Raw genomic sequence first — 21,376 nt, forward strand, 5'->3', positions numbered from 1 at the left:
TGGAAAAGCGTAGGCAGGAAGAAGCAGCGGCTAAGGCCCAGGTAGTGCGCGATGCTGCAAAGTTGGCCGAGGAGAAGCAAAAGATAGTAGAAGAAGAGCATGAAGGATAGAAGTCGCCTTTTCCCGAGCCAGAGCCCAATACAGAGCAAGGTGGTGTAGACCTGCAGACAACATCCATCCAACTAAAATGTCCACGCCCAAGAGAGCAGGTAGGGCCACGAAAGAAGATGAAGGCCTTAAAGACTTCGTTCGACCCTATCACCCTTACTGAAGGGAATGACATTAGTGAGATGGTGAGGGACATCACTGCGGAGGCCCTCCAGTAGTTTGAGGAACAACAATAGATGGTTTTGGGGCCTCTCCGGACGTAGATACAGGAGTTGCAGGCATGCACTCCATAGGCTAGCATTGTGTCAACTAGCCTCGTAGTAGGCACGTCCACGACTAAGGAAATGCTGCGTGCCTGGATGACCAACACAATAGTGTTGCCGAATGGAGCACTCGTTACAGAAAATGAGGCCAATAGGCCTATGGTCAGAAGGTGACTGGGATTGGGTTAAACATGGTTGCGCTCCCTCAGGAAATGCCCTATACTTTACAGGATGGAGTCACTGCAGAGCTTCAGACCAGGGAGAGCCACACGATACAAGTAATGAGCGAGCAGTGCATCAACATTGAGCAGTTAAGCCTGCAGTGCGACGAGGTAGTGACACAGAACAGACATATAGTGCAGGTGGTGGAGGAAGCCTGCAAGATGGTCCTGGAGTTGGCCATCCCAGCAGAAGAATCGGTGGAGGCGCGTGTACGTAAGTTAGCAGTAGGGGTGCATGATGCAAGAGAGGAAATGGCCAGAGTTCAGCTGGAGTTGAACCTTCATATAGCAGAACTGCAGTTGAAGGTGCAGCCTTTAACTTTGTCGGAGGTTAAGGAACAACGCGCCATCGTGATCACAACAGCGATGGCAGCGGTTAACAGTGCAGTGACAGACTGCACAAAGTTATTCGAGTAGTCGTTCGAGGTCCTCACCACCCTGCAAGAGGACCCGAACATAGAGCGCCTAGAGACCAACGCGCACGAGCTGCAGCAGAGATACGACGAAGTAAAAGGGACTGCACAGGCATTTTCCCTTACACAGAGGCTCGTGAGGATGCAGCAGGCTAAAGCGCTCAAGGAGCAGGTGGATGTTGCTTGGCATAAGGAAGCAGTTTTGAAGGTGTGCCTACAGCCATGGATTAATGAGGCATATACCATTACAACCTCCATTGAAGCAAAGCTTGTGCAACTACAAGCAACACAAGAGAGGATTTAGGGCAGCAGTTCATCCACAGTGGTCACTGAACAGCGTGTAGAGGAAGTCTAGCGGGCAGCCACTCAGTGCGATGCCGAACTTGCAATGATCCAGTCAGAGTTGGGAGGTCTTCGCGCAAATATCTCCGCACCGACAGAGTGACTCGAGGGAGAGTCGCGATGTTTGTGTTGGGAGCCTGTTGGGCGCGGGATCCCCCAACGGAAGTTTTGGGGCTTAGAGCCCAGATTTTGGTCAATTTTGTAATTCTAATTTAAAGACTCCGCATTTTGTGGGAACAGAATGCGTAGTTTGTTAAAGAGTCATAGGGTTGTCCACCCTTACTTTTGTTATTGTAATGTTGGCTGTAAAGATCTACCCATGGTCCGCAGACCATGGGATTGTATAAATAGAGAGAGGCTCTAAGTAGTTTGATAGAAGAAAAGAAGCATAAGGGAAAATGAAGAACATATGATGTGTGCGAGATAGATCTGAAGTGTAAAGTCTAGTTTGGGTCATAGAGTAGGGGAAGGCCCTGTAGCTGAGTGCGCAGAGGCCTAGTAGTCTGCAGCTGAGTCTGCAGACCCCTACAACTGAGTGCGCAGGGTGAGTCGAGTCTGTAACAGTTGGAAGTATTAATAAAGAGAAGTTTCCTATCATTTATGTGTATTTATTTCCTGTTTTATGCATCTGTTATCTTGGGTATGAAATTCACTTCTAATACTTATATGATGCGCGAATGTGTATAATTGTATTGATTAAGTGAATGCAAGATAGAATATCTATTTACACGAAGTTAACTAAGATCTGTTAAGAAGATAAGTAAGATACACGGTGTAGTTTGGGGAAATAGTGCAGTTCGTTGCCATAGCAGCGCGAAAGCATCTCAGCCCTTGGTTAGGGCTGCGCAAAAGACGATTGTAACATATCGCGAAGGTACTGAAGGTTGGAACAGTGCGCGAAGCGACCTTCGCAAAGACAGGCATAGTTAGACTAAACCGACATCACAAACATCTCAAGGGTGCAGAAACTTAGTTCCAGCATCCCCCCATGCTACTTCAGGTGAGACTTCAGTTCGCGCTCCGCGAGCTGATGCCAAAAGGCCCAGTAGTGTGGGGATTTGTTTGGCTAAATAACTCTGAACCTGGGTCAAGCCCCCATAAGCCAACAATGGGTAAGGTATAATACCTAGGGACCAAAGGTTAAATCCCATGTGGGTGGAACCATGCAAGGTCGTCCCATGATGGCCATGAGCCATTGGCCTATTATCCCCCAACAACAATTTATAGACATGGATAAAGGAACAAGAGGGTTGGTGTGATGGTGGAACTTGGCCCAATAGAACTTTGTCGTCAGAGCACTAAGCCTTTTGAGAGACACGGGAATTATGCAAACATGGTTAGTACCAAGATGAAACCCTATAGAATGAAACCCTACCACTAGACCAATGAGTCATCAAGTATGAAGGAGAGTTAAGTAGAGGGATAAGTGAGAAAGGTTCAGTTTGATGCAACGTAGACTTCATGGACCCTGGACAACCCTGAGGCATTTAGGACATCAAACCATTGGATAGTGGTGAGATTGAGTGGTGGTTGAGGGAGGGATCCAACCTAACATGACTTCAGCGAGTGGAACCCATCGAATCTCAACCTTTGAGATTTAGGAAGATAATAGTGGAGAATGAAGCTAGTATGAAGTGGGTCAAGGAGGGCTCCATTGGGCTTGTGGGATTTCATGCTATTGGGTTAACAAGAATCTCATGTGAATAGAGTGAAGTTGAGAGAGATTGGTTCAGTATGACGTGGGCCAATGGGCTACACTTCAAGTGGTAGGTCTTGACCGTTGGCTATTTCTCATGCAAACAGGTCAACACTCAACATAAACTAAACAACCATAATGTGGGAACTTGTTGACCCTACGATTATGGTGTGGCAGTTCCACCTGGGCCAGGTGGAGTCCACGTGGGTCCCACACAGTTCCCTAGTGATGACATGGCCCTTTTTAATAGGCCATACTTCTAATGGGCATAAATTTCAATCTAGGGCTTGGATTGAGATAAAATATATATTTATAGAAATCTCCCGACGAGTTGAATGCAATACTAGTATTAATTTTATGTTCTAAATACTTTGTTAAATGAGCTTGTTGTAACCCCATCTTCATAACAGACCTTGGAGATCGGGTCAAATATGTACCACACCCACAACCCTAGATGAACAAGGGGGTGGGAGGTGGTTACATAGATCGAGTAATAGAATAGAGAAATTGGAAACCCCAAGCTCTATATCTGTGAATACAAAGAACTAGATAAAGATAAAACCATGCAGCAGGAGCCAGTATAGTCGACAAAATCCTTACCAGCGAATGGATGTTTTGTAAGAAAAGGTAGGAGGGGTACAAGTGTTGATTAAAATAACTAAGGCCAATGGGGGCTAGTATTTCACTCAATTTGTGTATGAACCATTCTCACAAATTGCAAAATGAATCCAAAAGGAAGATGAAGATAGTAGGTTAAACAACATGAAGAAGGGCTTGAGAATGTCATGTATATTGATCAACCTTATCGAAATTGCTATTCACCAAGGTCATGGCCATCATTAGGTAGCACAAAAAATCCTTGAGAATGTTCCCAAATATACTTCCCATCCTTTCCATTTTGAAATCCCATGCGGAAGATAATCCCAAACCTTACCTAAATTCATTACAACTTTTAAGTGGAAGTACCATATTCATGATCATGTTGATTCAATGTAGAGAGTGACGACCAAATCCCTCCATACAATTGCTTTAGGTGATGGTTTTTATGCCACCCTCCCTTTCTCGTGCCTCCATTAACACCGCATCCAAAGAGGATATTGTCTTAAAGTCCTTGATCAATCATTCCTTGCCATCTACTATTAGGGAAGAATGGGGATTCTTAGTCCAAGGCTTGAAAAGTTGAAAATTTAGGTTGATACATCCTATAGTTTGCAAATTTAGTTTATTTTCATTTCTAAAAATATGTGAAGGTTGGTTAACACAAATTCTTGAAAGAAAACAATTATGCAAACTAGATAATTTTTCCATCTCAAACTGCGTGTAAGTTTTCTAAAAGATAAAACATTAAAAAATCTCTTAATCATTTGAATCACTAAATTTGATGAATAGATTGTTATAAGATGACTATTCCAAATGTTTCAGCGTCGATAAAAAGAGCAATAACCTTGTTATCTAGAAAGACTACACCCTAAGTAGAATTTTCCTAGACTCAAAAAGCTAACCACAAGAAATTACAATTTAATATTAAATATTTAAAAAAAATAAATTATAATATATTTTTTGGGGATTACAAATATCAAAGAAATAAATTAAAATAATGTGCTGTAACATTAATATTATTAAAGTAACTCCATCATTACTTTGGAAAACAAATTGAAAACGAATACAGTTGAAAATGTGATAGGGTTGAAAAGGATTAGTATAAAAGTGATCTCTTGCGTGTTATCGAAGCAAAATTGAAAACCGTACACTACAAGAGGTCTATCCAAGCAGCCACCAACTTGCAATTTGATCGTCTTGTTTTTTTTTGACAGCTGCGGAAAAAGTTTTATGTCCCGTAATCAATGGGCGGCTGCGTACTTCCCCATGCAACTTTTGCTTTGTTTCCTTCACCTCATTCTTTAACAAAATGCATTTGTGCTTTTATAAAGGTGTGGAATTACCACTGTTCGCCATAAACCTTTGGCGTTATTTAGTCATGGAAATGTCGTGTAATTAATTGTTTTGTGGAGGCCGAAACCACACTCCAATGCTGGTCGCTTTCCAACTATTAAAGAAGCAAAATCATGTTCGGGGAGAGCATCATAATATGATATGATTGATTGCTGCTGCTATGTATTTATTTATAAACAGCTTGTTTTTTTTGTATTTTTTTTTTTGTGTGGATTTTTTAATCAAAATATATGAAGTGTAAATAAATTAATTGATTTATGTGAAATTTAATATTATTAGTATTTTTCCGGGAATGATTTTAGCAATCTATTTGCTTATTAACTATTATTATATTAGTATTGATAATATAATTTGTAAATACTTATTTTCAATATTGTTAAAAAAATTATAATTTTTTTTTCTAATATTTGATTGGATCATATAAAAGTCTTATTGCAAATTTTACTTATGATAATGCTATGTGGATAACTATCTTGCATATTTTATATCATGAATATAGTTGCAATATTCATGTATTATTCTGATTTTTTCTCCTTAAGGTTTTGTAGGAATTTACAAGGCAAGTTCCTCACACATAACACCAAAGGACACCGCTCACAAACATATCACAGATCAATACACTAGTATTGTTGACGTGGTTAAAACCCTCAAAGAGGGAAACAGTCCATGGCCTGAGCCAACGCGGTCAGTTCAGGCAATTTATTAATAAAAGAATGAAAATTTACATAAGTTTCTCTCATGAATGGTTACCCTACAAATGACCCTCCATGCTCTTTAAATAGAGATCATGGACCAATCGGGTGTTAAGCCACAGATCAAGTGTCGGTAATACCGAGGAGAGAATGAACCGTCAAATCACTACATATCGTGACTGTCGGATTGTAAGTTACAAAAGTACATAGTAAAGAAACACACTTTACCTAACTCTACACTAGACCAAGTTATACTTAACTATTTCCTATGTGTCGGAATATCCTAACATCCCCCATTAAGAACAACTGGGGATAGGATTGAAGGATGTACAAATATGACACAATAGGAGAAGGAAGGAGGCATTAGAACCTATCCCCCCTTAGTGACAGCTTCCAGAACTCCAACCATAAATCGAAGTTTAGTAAACTTCACCTCTATGAGAGCCTTTGTAAAGATGTCTGCAACTTTATCATCTGTTGAACAATATTCCACTTCAAGAACATGGTCGTGAATGAGCTTTCTAATGAAGTGCACATGCAGTTCAATGTGTTTTTTGCGCTAATGTTGGACTGGATCTTTGCATAGTTGCATGACACTTTGATTATCACACCAAAGTGTAGTCGGATGCTGTTGTTGAAAGCTAAACTCTGACAGGATCTGACGAAGCCACATGGCTTCCTTACTAGCTTCTACAGCACCATGATACTCTGCTTCTATCGAAGAAAGAGAAATGGCACTTTGTTCCTTGCAAACCCATGTAATAGGTCCTGAACCAAGAGTGAACACATAACCTGCAGTAGACTTCCGATCATCAGGGCACTAGCCCAATCAGAATCAGTGAAACCAAGCAATAGAGGAGATGCTTCTGCACTGTAATGAATCCCACATTGAAGTGTACCTCGAACATAATGAAGTATTCTTTTAGCTGCTTTCCAATGACTTTCATGTGCGTTTTTGCATAAACCGAGCAATAAGGCCAACAACAAAGGAAAGGTCAGGATGAGTATGGGTCAGATACAAAAGTTTTCCTACAAGTTGATGGTATAAGATAGCATCAACTTCAGGGGAAGTACAAGTGACTGAAAATTTGGCTTCAAACTGAAAGGGAGAAGGGGCTGGCTTACAGTCTTCCATGTGAAAATGGTCTAGAAGATCACATGCATACTTGGACTGGGAAAGGGAAATACCTTCCTTGGATTGCAAGACTTGAAGACTAAGAAAATAATGCAAGTGTCCTAAGTCTGTCATTTCAAACTTCTTTTTAAGGCTAGACTTCACATGGTTTATAAGGTTGGGATCACTACTAGTAAGGATACGATCATCAACATAAAGAACAAGAATGATAAGAGACTTGCACACTTTCTTGGTGTAGATAGTATTGTTAGAATGACACCTAGAAAATCTAGTTTCTAAAAGAAAGCTATCCATGTTGGCATACCAAGCCCAAGGGGCTTGCTTGAGACCATAAAGGGATTTCTTAAACCGACATACAAGGCTGGAGTCTGTTTGTATAAAGCCAGTAGGTTGTTCCATATAGATTTCTTCATGCAAGTCCCCATGCAAGAAGGTAGATTTAACATCCATCTGATGGACTTCCGATTTGAAAGAGGCAGCAAGGGAAAGAACAAGGCGGATAGAGTTCATTTTGGCAACAGGGGAGAAGGTTTCAGTATAGTCAATGCCTTCAACTTGTGAAAAATCCTTAGCAACAAGACAAGCTTTATGTTTATCAAATTTTCCATTTGGTCCATACTTGGTTCTGTAAACCCATTTGCATCTAACAAGTTTTCGTCCCTTTGGAAGGGGAACAAGATCCCATGTATCATTTGCCAATAATGAACGATATTCTTCATTCATAGTTGCGTCCCAATCTGGATGGCTTGAAGCTTTTGCAAAAGGTGTCAAGATCATAATTAGCTGAAGCTTGAGCTAGTAAAGAAGAGGCTCTATCGAACTGAGAACGTGTATGTCGTTGATCTGTAGGATCACCGGCAAGAGCACCTGCTGCATCCCAAGTAGCACGAACCAATTTTGGAAGCTGAGGAGCTTAAGGAGGATCCTGAGAAGGTGGGGGAGGATTTTCATCCTCGCTGTCATCATCTGAAGAAGAAATTTTTCAGAAGTAGAAGGGATAGAGAGAGGTGGCACATCCGTCGAACTAGGCTTGTAGGCCGATATATTTTTAGCAAACTTTACATCTCTTCTAATGATAACATTTTTTGACTTAAGTGGAATAAGTCTGTATCCTTTGACATCTTCAGAATATTCAACAAAAATACATTTTCACTCTTAGGTTCTAAAGCTTTATGTTTCTCATCTGGAATATGAGCCCATGCTTCATTTCCAAAAACACGAAAGTGACTTACATCTGGTTTAATTGATCTCCATGCTTCTTCTGGAGTGATATTCTTGAAAACCTTAGTAGGAGTGTGATTTATTATGTAATTTTCATAGTTAATTGCTTCTGCCCAAAAATTAAGACTAAGTCCTTTAGATTGAAGCATACAATTAGCCATTTCCTTTAAGGTGCGATTCTTCCTTTCAGATACACCATTTTGTTATGGAGTATATGGAACAATATGTTGCAATTGAATTCCATTCTCAGTGCAGAAGTTGATGAATTTGTTGTTAACATATTCTCCGCCATTATCAGATCTTAGCTTAAGAATTTGATGTCCAGATTGTTTTTCAACAAAGGCCTTAAAGGCCAAGAACATGTTAAATGCTTCACTCTTGAGTTTTAAGAAGTATATCCAAGTGCGTCTGGAGAAATCATCAATGAAAGTTAAGAAATACTTGTAGCCAGAGAATGAAACAACTAGAAGTGGACCACATAAATCACTATCCACAAGATGTAAAGGGGCTGAGGCATGTTTTTCAAAACTACTATCCCGATGATGTTTTCCGAGTACACATCCGAAACAAACATCATCTCTGCAAGATACCATTGGAAGACTTGTCATCATATTTTCTTTACATAGATTCTGAAGGGAGCGATAGTTTAAGTGACCAAATCGCTCATGCCAAAGTTTGCTCACTTCATCATTATAAGCAACAAATACCGAGGGAAGATTTGATGACGCAAAGTTGTTAAACTTATACAACGTTGTAGAATCATCAGCAATGCCAGTAGCTAAAATCTGTCTAGGATCTCTTAGGTCCTTAATTACAACATCGTGAGGTGAAAATTCAACGATTTTACCTTCACTTGAATGAGTTATTTGATATACAGATAGAAGGTTGTAGGATAAGGTTGGAACACATAATACATCATTGAATTGACCATTGTCTATATGAACAGTTCCAGTCCCTACAACACTAACAGATATATCATCACCAACATCTATATTTTTGGTGTTACAATCATTTAAAGAAGAAAACATGGCTTTTATTTTGGCCATATGATAAGAAGCTCCATAATCAATGAGCCACTCATGAGAATGAGAAGAATAAGATATATTTAGTGCATATCCAAACTGAGATGCTTGACAACCACATGCAGAAAGTGCTATTCCTGAAGATGAAGTTGAATTTGTTGAGTGCTCCAAATGGATGTTATGCTTCTTCATTGCTGTTTCTAAGGCTTCCATCTTCTTAAAACATTTGGATTCTAAGTGGCCATCTCAATTACAAAAGTGGCAATGTCTATCAGTATTCTTCCCTTTGTTTTTATTTGCCTTATCATTTTGTTGAAATGATTTTTCATTTTGAGACTGAAATGGCTTAAGACCCTTGTTTGGTTTAGGACCATTCTTTTTAGGATACAACTTCTTAGGATTCTTTGAATTTGGTTGCTGCTGGGTGGCTAAGGCTTTCTTAAAAGAGTTTCCAAGATTAAGAAGACTAAGATGTAAGAGTTTTTCTTGTTCTCTTATTAAAGAATCACAAAAGGCATCAAAGGAAAGGGACTTGTAGTCTTGTCCTTGAGAAATGAAGGCTTCTCTTGTAAAATGGAAGGTGGAAACAAACACAGAGTAGGCTAGTCCCAACTTAGTAAGAATGGAATAGAAAAGGTTATCATCTTGTTTCTTAACCTTAACACCTTCCAAGAGAAGTCTAAGGGTCCTGAACTTGGACAAAAAATCTTCAATGGAAGAAAAATTATTGGGGTCCAATGTAAGCAACTCATTTTCGAGTTGATGGGCTCTAAGTTCATTTTTAATTCCAAAAACTTTAGTGATCTGTTTCATTGCTTCATTAGGAGTATCAAGTTTTGTGATATGGAATCTAAGGTCTAGAGAAATATACATCCCTATCAACCCATGTGCTTGATCTTGCCTATTTTCCCATTTGGTTGCCTTATCTTCATCTTTCAGTTTGGTTTCTTGGCCTGAGGCTATTCTGTAAAGACCTTTACTTCTAAGAAAATCCACAATGTAGGACAACCATTGGAAGTAGTTGGTGTTGTCAAGAATAACTTGGCATGGACTTTCCATTTTAACAGAAACTAAAGATATAGATGCTGAGACTAAGTGTTCCAATGGAAAGATCTTGAAAAATTAGGTTGATTAAAAAAAAGGCTCTGAAAACAGCTTTCGGATGAAGAAGTTATGGCTTTTTGAAGAAAAGTTGTTGAAGATGCCAACGAAGTGTGGGAATGTGCGGAAATGAATGATAATGTTATATTTAAAAAAAAAAAATCTACCCTATTTCCAAACTTAATCTAATTAGCTCAACAAAAAGAAAGACTTGAACTCAAGACCTATATTCTCATAAAGTAGCTTTGGACCAAGTGAGCTAGATTAAAAGGTCAGTAATTTTTGGAAAAGAAGAAGGGTTTTTTTTTTTTTTTTTTTTTTAGTCATTGAAGTTTTGGGGTGCGTGGTTACTTGAGAAAGCTCTTTTTTGCCTACAAAACAAAAAACACAAAACCCAACACGAACATACAAAAAAATCAAACCTTATGGCTTGCTAACCTTTAGCCGGAAACTAAATATTTTCCTCAATGTTTCTGATTTTCTGAGATCACAGTAAAGCGTAGCGTAAAAGAGCATACGCATGAGAAAAAAATCATTCCTTTCTGTTTCTGATTTGCCTAGATCGCATAGAGTCACGGGGCAAACAGCATATGCAGAAATGAATGGTATAGATCTGGTAATTAAAAAAACAAAGAGCTACATGAACCGAAATAAATAGAGAGAAAATAACTAAAAACTGCAAATAAAAACTGTATACCTCCAGATCTTAAAAATGACGTAGCTAGGGCTACCAGAAACCTTTTCGCGTCAAAAAAGGGGTTCCTCACTAGAACAGATGCTCCTAACACAATAGAGCAGTCATCTTGGCCCGAAAGCAGTCAATAACAGTAGATCTAGGAAACGACAGTCGGATGCAGTTCTATCGGCTTCAAATTTGGATCACCAATAGATGCGGCCCTCAAATAGTTCTGATACCATGTAGGAATTTACAGGGTATGTTCCTTAGACAGAACACCAAAGGACACCACTCACAAACAGATCACATATCAATACACCAGTATTGTTGAGGTGGTTAAAACGCTCAAAGAGGGAAACAGTCCACGCCCTGAGCCAACGCGACCACTTCAGGCAATTTATTAATAAAAGAATGAAAATTTACATAAGCTTCTCTCATGAACGGTTACCCTGCAAATGACCCTCTATGGTCTTTAAATAGAGATCATGGACTAATCGGGTGTTAAGCCACGGATCAAGTATCAGTGATACCGAGGAGAGAATGAACTGTTGGATCACTACATATCGTGACCGTCAGATTGTAAGTTACAAAAGTACATAGTAAATAAACACGCCTTACCTAACTCTACACTAGACCAAGTTATACTTAAGGAAATAAATAAGATATTTACCATAAATTACTTTTCACCATAATTTAAACAAGTAATTGCAAAAAAAATGGATAAGAATAATATGTAAATAATTATATTTACCATGAATTATTTCTTTGCAAACTAATATGGTGAAGATGTTGTAATCTATTGCTCTATTTAAAAATAAAATAAAATAAAATAATAAACATAAAATTAATAATTATAATTATTAATAAAACATAAAAATAAACATAAAATTAATAATTATATTTATAATTATAATTATTAATAAAATATAAAACATTTTGATTACGTCCATTTATAAAAAAAGAAAAAATAATTATAATTAATTAATAGTTAAACTAATCTAAATTTATCTTTTTTTTCCGATTTATCTTATTTTCAATTTAGAATTAAATAAAATTTAATATTTATAAATTTGATAAATAAATCTAAAATTAAAATAAATATAAACTAATTTAACTATAACCTTAATCAATATAAATCATAATTTTTAACAAGAAGCAGAACTGCCTACCACTTTCTTACATAACTTTTACTTTTTCTCTTTTAGTAGAATCTCTCATTCTTTCTAAAATGCTTTCTACTTATATAAATGTACGGATCCAATTTCCTCCATAAGCCTTTAGTAGTGGAAATAGTGTGTGTAATTGTTTTGTAAAGTCCGAAACCACAATCCAATGCTGGTCCCTTTCCAAATAATAGAGAGACAAAATCATGTTGGGAGAAAAAGTTTCTGAATCATCATGATATGATATCGCTGCTATGGACCTGTTAATAGTGAATGCGTTTTACATTATTTCCTTTTCCTAAATATTTAGTTTGAAAAGTAATTGATAAAACAAGGTATATGAAATATATATTAGTTGGTTTATATTATATTATACCATAAATTTTTAATGCAACTTTTACGGTCTCTTCTCGTACAATCTCTCATCATTTCACAAAATTCTTTTGAGGTTGAAAATCAGAGGTGAAGAAAAATCTAAAAACTAAAATATCCTATAATCCTAGAAAAATCTAAAAACTAAAATATCCTATAGTCCTAGTACCACGATCTTACAATGATTTTTGTATCCCGTTATAGTTAAACAAATGGTTTTTCTATAAATAATTAAGTAGGCGCACTACTAAAAGAATTAATGAATCAATTTCACGTTCAAGTTTTGTGAGGATAATGGACAAAATAGTTGAGCAAAAAGGCATACATCGTAGGAAATACAGAATATTTGACTTCTTATCTTTAGCTTTAAAAAGATAAGTGAAATGACAACTTCTTTCTCATTTTTAAAAGGCATAGTGTCAAAATCATGCGTGCAAATTAGTGCATTTCACATTCTGTTTATACCTTTTAACATATGGTGCGTTTTGTCTATCTTTTGGACCATGCATTTTATTGGTATTTCACCGTCATGTCTCCAATTATTAATAAATCATTATTTATTCTATTATAATAGGTAACATATTAAGATATTTATTGGGTGTAGATCAATCAATTTGTTTGAAATTTAATTTTTATTCGGTCATAGGTTTAAAGCCCTCACTCGGAGAATGAAACTTCTTAAGCCATGTAGGGTCATTTTCCAACCACTAAGCCCAACTTAAGTTCAATCTATATATTAAAATTATTTTTATGTGTGAAAAGTTGTATTTAAAAATAATAAAATATTGCTTATATTAAAATCAATGTCAGTCATAAATAAAATATTTCAATTTATCTCTTGATTTTAAAACAACTTTATATCAAGATATAAAGTAAATTGAGAGTAAAAACATTTTAATTTCATGTAGATGAGATATGTAGTCTAGTATGGTAGCAATGTTGTAAGTACATTATCTAATATAATGTTATGTTGACTATGTCAAATTATTTAAAATAGAATTAAAAATAATAATTAATACTTTATATAGTTTTAGTTAGATGTTGATAAGTGTAACATCCTTTCTTTGTAAATAAATTATATAAACTAATAAATAATAAATAATTATTATTTTATTTTATATGTATTTTATATATGATTTTATTTATTTATTGTTTAAATAGATGTTATGAAACAACCATCAAATGTTTACTTCTATTTATTTTTGTGCTAAAAAATGCATTAGTCATGGTGGGTAGTAATTCTTCGTCAATATGCTTAATTACATTTTTAATCATGGTGGGTAGTAACTCTTGGTCAATATGCTTAGCGGAAATTAAAATATTTAGGCTAATTTAAGGACGCTACAGTATCTCCCCCATATCACGCTATACCAACCTAGATCCATCTTAACTCTGGAACTGTCAAGCATTGAGAGGAATCAAACTGTAATATCCCTTTTTCTGATGTAGTCAAGATGGACCTCCAACATTCCTAGCAACCACGTTACAAAAATGGTATTTACTCATGCTATTTATCCTCCTTTGGAAAGAAAAATAATAAAATCAAGACTTCTAGAGAGTCCATCAAGCCTATTAAAGGGGAGCGAAAAAATGCATCGAGACTTCTAGAGAGTCCATCAAGGCTATTAAAGGGGAGCGAAACAATGCATTTGGATCATCGTGAGTTCATATATCTTATTGTGTTTTGTTGAGAACTTGTTTGATCCCAGGACAAAAAACTTGGGACGAATTTGTTAGGTGGATCCAACCAACATTCACAAGTGTGCCTCAGTGTCTTAGATTAGTGTTTTGATGAGAAACCATGCATACCATTCGAAGGGGCTCCAATATTATTTGTATGGGTATGTATTATATAAATAAGTGGTTGCATTTGTTTTTAGATTGCTTTTGTGTTTTGTGCATTTTAATTAGAACACTAAACTATACTAGATGTATTGAAAATTTTGCTATTTAGGATCTTACAACAATAAATATCATGGACAAATACCATTCTTGCAACTTGGCTACCACCAATGTTAGAGGTCCATCTTGACCACATAGGAAAAAGGGAATATTACAAAAATATCCATCTTAACTCTATATTAATCAAAGCAATCAAAGGGATCAAATCTCCAGAGGTGAAAAGCTTCTTTCTAAGTGAAAAATTTAAGGAAAGATTTGCACCTGAAGAGATTTAATCTCTCTTGGCACTTGATAGATGTCGATTAGGTTGATTTAGTTTTTTGTTTGAGAATGATGTAATTTGTATATTGGATTCTTTTCGGTAAAAATCACATGAAAAATTTTAAGACGACGCATTTTGAACCAAGTCCTAACGATAACCAAGTCCTGACGATGAATCACACTGGCTAGTTTGAAACCTGTCGACTCAAAAGATTTCATATGATTTTTACCAAGATTTTTCGAATATATAGAATATGGATCAAGAAGCCTCAATTCAGAAATATATAATTCATTTACCACTTAATATGGAAGTTACAAATGACATGTAAAAATAATATTATCAATATTATATAAAGTAATATTTAACACATATATATTAATAAAATATTTTAATGTCTATACTAAATAATATAATTTCATATCAACATTATATAAAGAAAAATAATGCAATTTAAATGTGACATACCCTAAGTTTTCTTAATATTTTTATTTATTTATTTGTTTTGATCAACTTGTCATTAGAAAAGTAAGCCTTAACCATGTATTACCAATTATATATATTTACATTATCTTTTACAAATATCTTTACAGTATTTATTTGGCTTATAGTAGTTAGCATTATCAAAATTTTATAAAGGTTCATTGTGGTATTATCTTACGATGGTCTCATTCTATTTGAAAGTGTATACATAGCGGAAATATGACTTGTATATATGTAACACTTACCCGAAGGCTTCCCTTTTTACATGCAATTGCAGAAGTATCAGTACTAGACTATATTGTTTTAGCATTAGGATGTATGTGGATTAATTTTTACATATGGTATATTATTTGTACATTCTAATGGCATTCTCAAGGTTTAATTTCTTGCATTGAACATCATTTACATGGCCCTCAACACACCTCCTTTCAAATGCTCTAGAACTTGACAACTCTACCAAGTTAATGCTTTCTTAGGTTTGGTTCCACCTTGGGTTGGTGATATTCTATATTTACAATGAAACATTCAGGGTTTGATCAGATGGTAGGTATGAGATTAGGCGATTATGGAAATAACCACCTCCTCCTCCTTGTCGTCACTCCGTCTCATTTGGAACTTTTAGCCTTGCTAGTGCAAGCTTGACAATCAAAATTCCTCTGCTACTAGGATTTCCATGGTTCATGGAGTATTACCCATCATTAGATATGTCAAAATCAATTCTCTTTTGCACAATTCCAGTCCCTTTTAATTTCTTCTAGTTTTCTAAAGTGTGAACATTTATTTTAGCGTGGTGTTTTTTTTATGATAGGTCAGCTTCCTTCGGTTTCTTATGACATGGATCATTTTAATTCTTGAAGAGATGTTCTTAAGGGGAAGAATCCCTTACCCCATTTGTCAAATAGTCTACCATGGTTCGAGTTTGACAGGTAACACCTTCTATGTTTCTCATTTAGTTGTTATGTTGGGTGTGTGTTATATTCTTTCCACAACTAGTCCCCCATGATCGTTGCATCAGGCACAGTAGAAGGGTCACAAGGGGCATGACACCCCCCTTCTGTTGGTGGGTTTACAGCGGGGCAGGATCCCCCCTGTAAGGGTTGCTTCCATGGGATTTTTTTTTTTAACCCTATAAAAGGTGGCCGGACCTACCTATGGTTTTGTGCATGGGTTTTGCACATGGTTTTGGGCATGATGGTTTTTTCCCATGGTATTTTGTATTTCCAGCTAAAGGAACTATGGTTATGTTCTAATCCAGGGTTAATGGATTAAGGTTTATGAATGCTTCGACATGTATATATATGTATTGTAACATTGAAAGGAACATAATGAAAAATCAATCTGGTAGTCCCGATTTTGGGATCCCAAGGAAAATATATTTGTATTTGTTTTATGGTCTCACCATTGTATATTTTCTATTTTTAAGAATTCATTTGGAGGTAATTTCTGTATAGGGTTAAAACCTACATGTTATTCCTTTCCAATTTTGTGTTCCTTGTTATCCCACAAGTCTAAGTTTCATTTAAACTTGTTTATGTAGGGCTCGAGGGTTATGATAGTCCTCTAAGGGGTTCTTATCGATTAAACACTAAACCAATTTCTATTTATTTTGATACAACTTCCTTACCTATAAACCCTTTTGACAAGCCTATCATTTGGAAATCCATAGGTTATATTTTTCGTCAACTCATGTGAACAAGGGTTGGCTATAACTATTATATTTCTTTTCACATATGCTGTGCACCAAGATTTGATAAATTCTCTTTTTAGTAAAATGATTTTCTTTGTAACGCACTTGTGCACTGTTAATTATAGCGGTTATTACTCTTAAGGATTGGTTTTATTTTAAATACAGTCATAAGATGTACATTCTGGATCTTGTTTTATTATTAATCCTGAAGGATTTCGATTTATATACACGTCGAGTCCACTGTTTTCTAATATTAAGTCTAACTTTGACCAAATTATAAAACTTTACCTTGAATCTGTAATAACGTAGTAAGTTCATTAGCATAATTTTAACCATAGTTCTTACTATAGCTTACAAAAAATAATATTATTATCATTTTGGTTGGTAGAGGGTCCCTGTTTTTAGGGACCTACCAATCACCATACCAGACTAAGTTCCAAGGAATTAAGGATTGTTCCCCATCATTGGACAATTGTCTGTTAGATTTGGGAGCTAACCCAATTCACAATAATATATGACTACTTATAGTATCATAATTGAGATTTAAAGTATTGGCATATCAGTCACAAAATACATAAATACAAATAGGAAACCTTTTTAAAAACACATTTCACTTATTTGTTTCCAAGTAATTGGTTTGCCATGAAATCCCTAGTGGACAGAATAATGCTCCACCCAACCAATGAAATCTATTACTCTCTACTAGAACCCCCCCCCCCCTGAGCTAGTTTCAAATTCAGATCAATATTTCTTGACAAGGACTACACTAGGTCCAAATCTTCAGATTTCAATCACCACACAAGGTTCAGTGGGAATTCCACTCACCAACCATCTCAAAAATATCCCTTTTGAAAGTGTCCTTCCTCCCTCAATAATGCCCTCTCTAAGGGTATCAAGCTATACAACTTTTTCTTTCCTCACTTGGATCCCCTCTAAACTAGCCTCCATGTTCAAAAGGTTTCCCCAAGTCTAGTTCCCTCTCACCCTCTTGGTTCCCTTTTCCATATGTGAGATAGTTTATCTCCAGGGAGAATAATTCACATAAGAAACCACATGTACCCATAATTGTCTTTCAACTTTTTGGAATGTAAAATTCTCTTTAAGCATTTCTTTTTCCACCGTAATTTCCATGGATTGATTTTATGAAATATTTATTAATTAAACAAAACATTTATACTCATCACATTTCCATATAAGGCCTTTAACATGGCCCACAGTTTGCTAGGTAACTTACCACAATGACGAGAATATTTACAGGTTTACTAGGGGATATTACATCTTCCCCACCTTGAGAAAAACACTGTCCTCGATGTTTTCCTGGCCCTTAGAATAGGCTGGGATATGCTTAACATATAAAAGTTTCATACTCGCAAGTAGCATCTTCTAGGCTAAATTTCATCCACTGCACTTTAACATGTGTGATATATCGCTTTTGTAACATTATTTCTCTCCAATCGAGAATACACATAGTCTCAAACAAGAATTCTTTGCCCAAATTTTCGTACAAACAAATTCATCATAACTGTTGTTCATTAATATTAATCATTAATTAGGAAACATATATAGAATCATTTCATTTTATTGTTTAGCTGTACATCCTACCAATCAATAATATGTTTAGGATCATATATGCACTTTTTAAATAAGGAAATATGGAACACATTATTTATACGTATGTGACTATTTTTTGGTTTGACCCTTACATACACATGATATCCTGCCTAATATTCCCTATAAGTTCACCTTTTATCTACATAAGTTTTCTACCAATCTTGAGAACCCTTCAAATTTATACATACTTTCTTCATAGTGTGTTCCATTTCCTTTAACATGTATATTTCTAGTATTGGTTTATCTTTTAGACTATTCTGATTAATAGGTGTTATACATCTTCTCCTATACAATACTTCAAATGAGCTTATTTTCAAGGAAGCATGGTAGCTATTATTGTATGAAAATTCAACTAGGCGAGGATGATCTTCCACTTGGTTGGATGGTGCATAACGTGCGTTCTTAACATGTCTTCCAACACTTGATTCACTTGTTCTGTTTTTCCATCCAAAGAGAGCTTTCAAAAAAGAAGAAGTAAAATTCACATCTCTATCATAGATTAATACCTTAGGTATACCATGCATACAAAAAATTTATCTCATAAATATGTCAATAATTTGAACAACTTTGTAGGTTGACTGTACTAGAACAAAATTTGTTGATTTACTTAGTTTATATATCACCACCGTTATGGAGTCACTCTTCCTTTTTGATTTGGGTAGATTTGTGATAAAATCTAGAGTGATAATTTTCCATTACCATTCAGGAATAGGTAATAGGTGAAGTAAACCTGTTGGATGTTGATGTTTAGATTTTAATCGTTGACACTCTAGACATTTTTTTAGGAATTATGCCACTTCCCCCATGATACCAGGCCAAAAATAATATTTTCTCGAAGTGGTAACTAATTTATGGTAACCAAGGTGGGAAACATATGGATTTTTGTGATATTAATCTCAAATTAGTTGCTTAATAGATCATTGGTTGGGAACATAAATTTTGTTCCTATAAATCAACATATTATCATTATTAATGCCATATCCTAATTGTTGTTCCATTGTTGTCTTCCTTCTTTGTTTTCTTCCATAGAAATTTATATTCTGGGTCGAGTGGTGGCCTATGAATCCTGTAAATGAAATTTCATAAATATAGTTCAACCTCCTACGTAGGGCATCTTCCACCTATTTTTATTTACATTTCAAATGGTTTATATCTAAATACAATTCACTTAGGAAAGCATTTCATTGTGCTTGATGAGCACTAAGGGTGGGCTATTTAAAGGAACTAGTCAAGCTACTATGATTAGTTGTCAAAATAAATTTCTTCCCTAGCAGATAGTGTCACCATACTTTTAAGGCATGGACTACTACTATTAATTCAAAATCATATGTTGAGTACCTTTGTTCATGTTCTTTCAATTTCCAGGATTCATAGGCCACCACTCGACCTTCTTGCATCAACACATCTCCTACCCCTTCCTTATATTTATATGTACAAATAAAAAACTCCTTTTTTGTATTTGCAATCCTCAAAATTGGGGTTTTAGTCAACAAATTCTTTAGCTAATCAAAACTATTTTGGCAATTTCTTGTCTAATTAAAAGTTCTCCCCTTATTCTATGAAGAAGTTATGGGGTAATCTACTATTGAAAACCCCTCTATAAAACAAGGGTGATCACCTACTAACCCCATAAAAGATCTAATATCTGCAACATTTTTAGGGATGAGACATTCCTTAATAGCCTTAATCTTTTCAAGATTTACAACTATTCCCTCTTGAGTAATTTTGTGTCCCAAATATTGTATTTGATATTTGTAAAATTCACATTTGTTATACTTGGTATATAGTTGGTGTTCTTGTAGGGTTTGCAATATTATTTTCAAGTGTCTTTTATGTTCTTCCATATTCTTTGAGTAAGTTAAGATATCATAATTCAATATTAACAGGAACTAGTAGAGATACCGATGGAATATACTATTCCTGAGACACATAAATGTGGTTGGAGCATTAGTAAGATAGAAAGGTAGGACTACAAACTCATGGTGCCCATAACAAGTCCTAAATGAAGTTTTGCATATGTCTTCTTCCTTGGTCCATATTTGATGGGACCATGAGCATAAATCAATCTTAGAAAACATAGTAGCACCCTTAACCTGATCAAATAAATCATTGATCTTAGGTAGCGGGTGCTTAATTTTAATGGTTAACTTATTTAATTGTTAGTATTCAATTCAAAGCCTTAAGGTACCATCTTTATTTTTAACAAAGAGTACAAGGGCTCCCCATGGTGATACACTTGGAAAATGTATTTTTTATCAAGCAGCTCTTGAAGTTGCATTTTCAATTATGTTAATTCTAGTATGATCATGCAATAGGGTGCCTTAGATACTCGGGTAGCTCCTGGAATCAGTTCAATCATAAAATCAATATCTCATTTAGGGGGAAAGCCAAGGATCTCTTCCGAAAATACATCAACAAATTTTTTGACAATTGGCATACTTTCTAAGGTTGTTATATTCCCCTTAGTGTTAGTGTATCCCACTTGGATTGCATGTATATGAAAACCCTTCTTAATGAATTTCCCCAACTATGAGGTTGTGATTGGTATAAATTTCAAAGGTCTTTTTATCCCCTGGATTTCTTGCCTAACTCCTCCTTCATTAATAAAACTGGTGGTTTTATCTTTACATTTTACAAGGGACCAACGTTTTTTCTGCTAATCCATACCAATTAAAACATCATAAGAACCTAAGGATAAAATATTTAGATTACTTCTATTGGGTGGCCTATCAATTCAACATATAATTTTCCACTTTTGTCGTCACTCTCGTTTTTTCCCCAATGGCTAACTGCACCAACCATGGGCTCTTAAACTTACCAACTTGTAGATGACATGACTCCACTATTTTAGGACTTATATAGATCAAACTTGCTCTGGGATCTATTAAAATGGACACAAAATAACTGTAAATATTACCTTCAAATTCAATCATTGTAGGTTGGTACTCATCTTGATGGTCATCTAATGCAACATTAATCTTGGTTAGACTTCTCGCCACCTCCCCCATAGTAGATGCCTCTTGGATATTGGTTATTCTTTTGTTCTTCCATGATAA

Source organism: Pinus tabuliformis, chromosome 6 (assembly GCF_031772625.1).
Source record: "Pinus tabuliformis cultivar Carrire ecotype Pingquan chromosome 6, CPIR1, whole genome shotgun sequence".
Lineage (NCBI taxonomy): Eukaryota > Viridiplantae > Streptophyta > Pinopsida > Pinales > Pinaceae > Pinus > Pinus tabuliformis.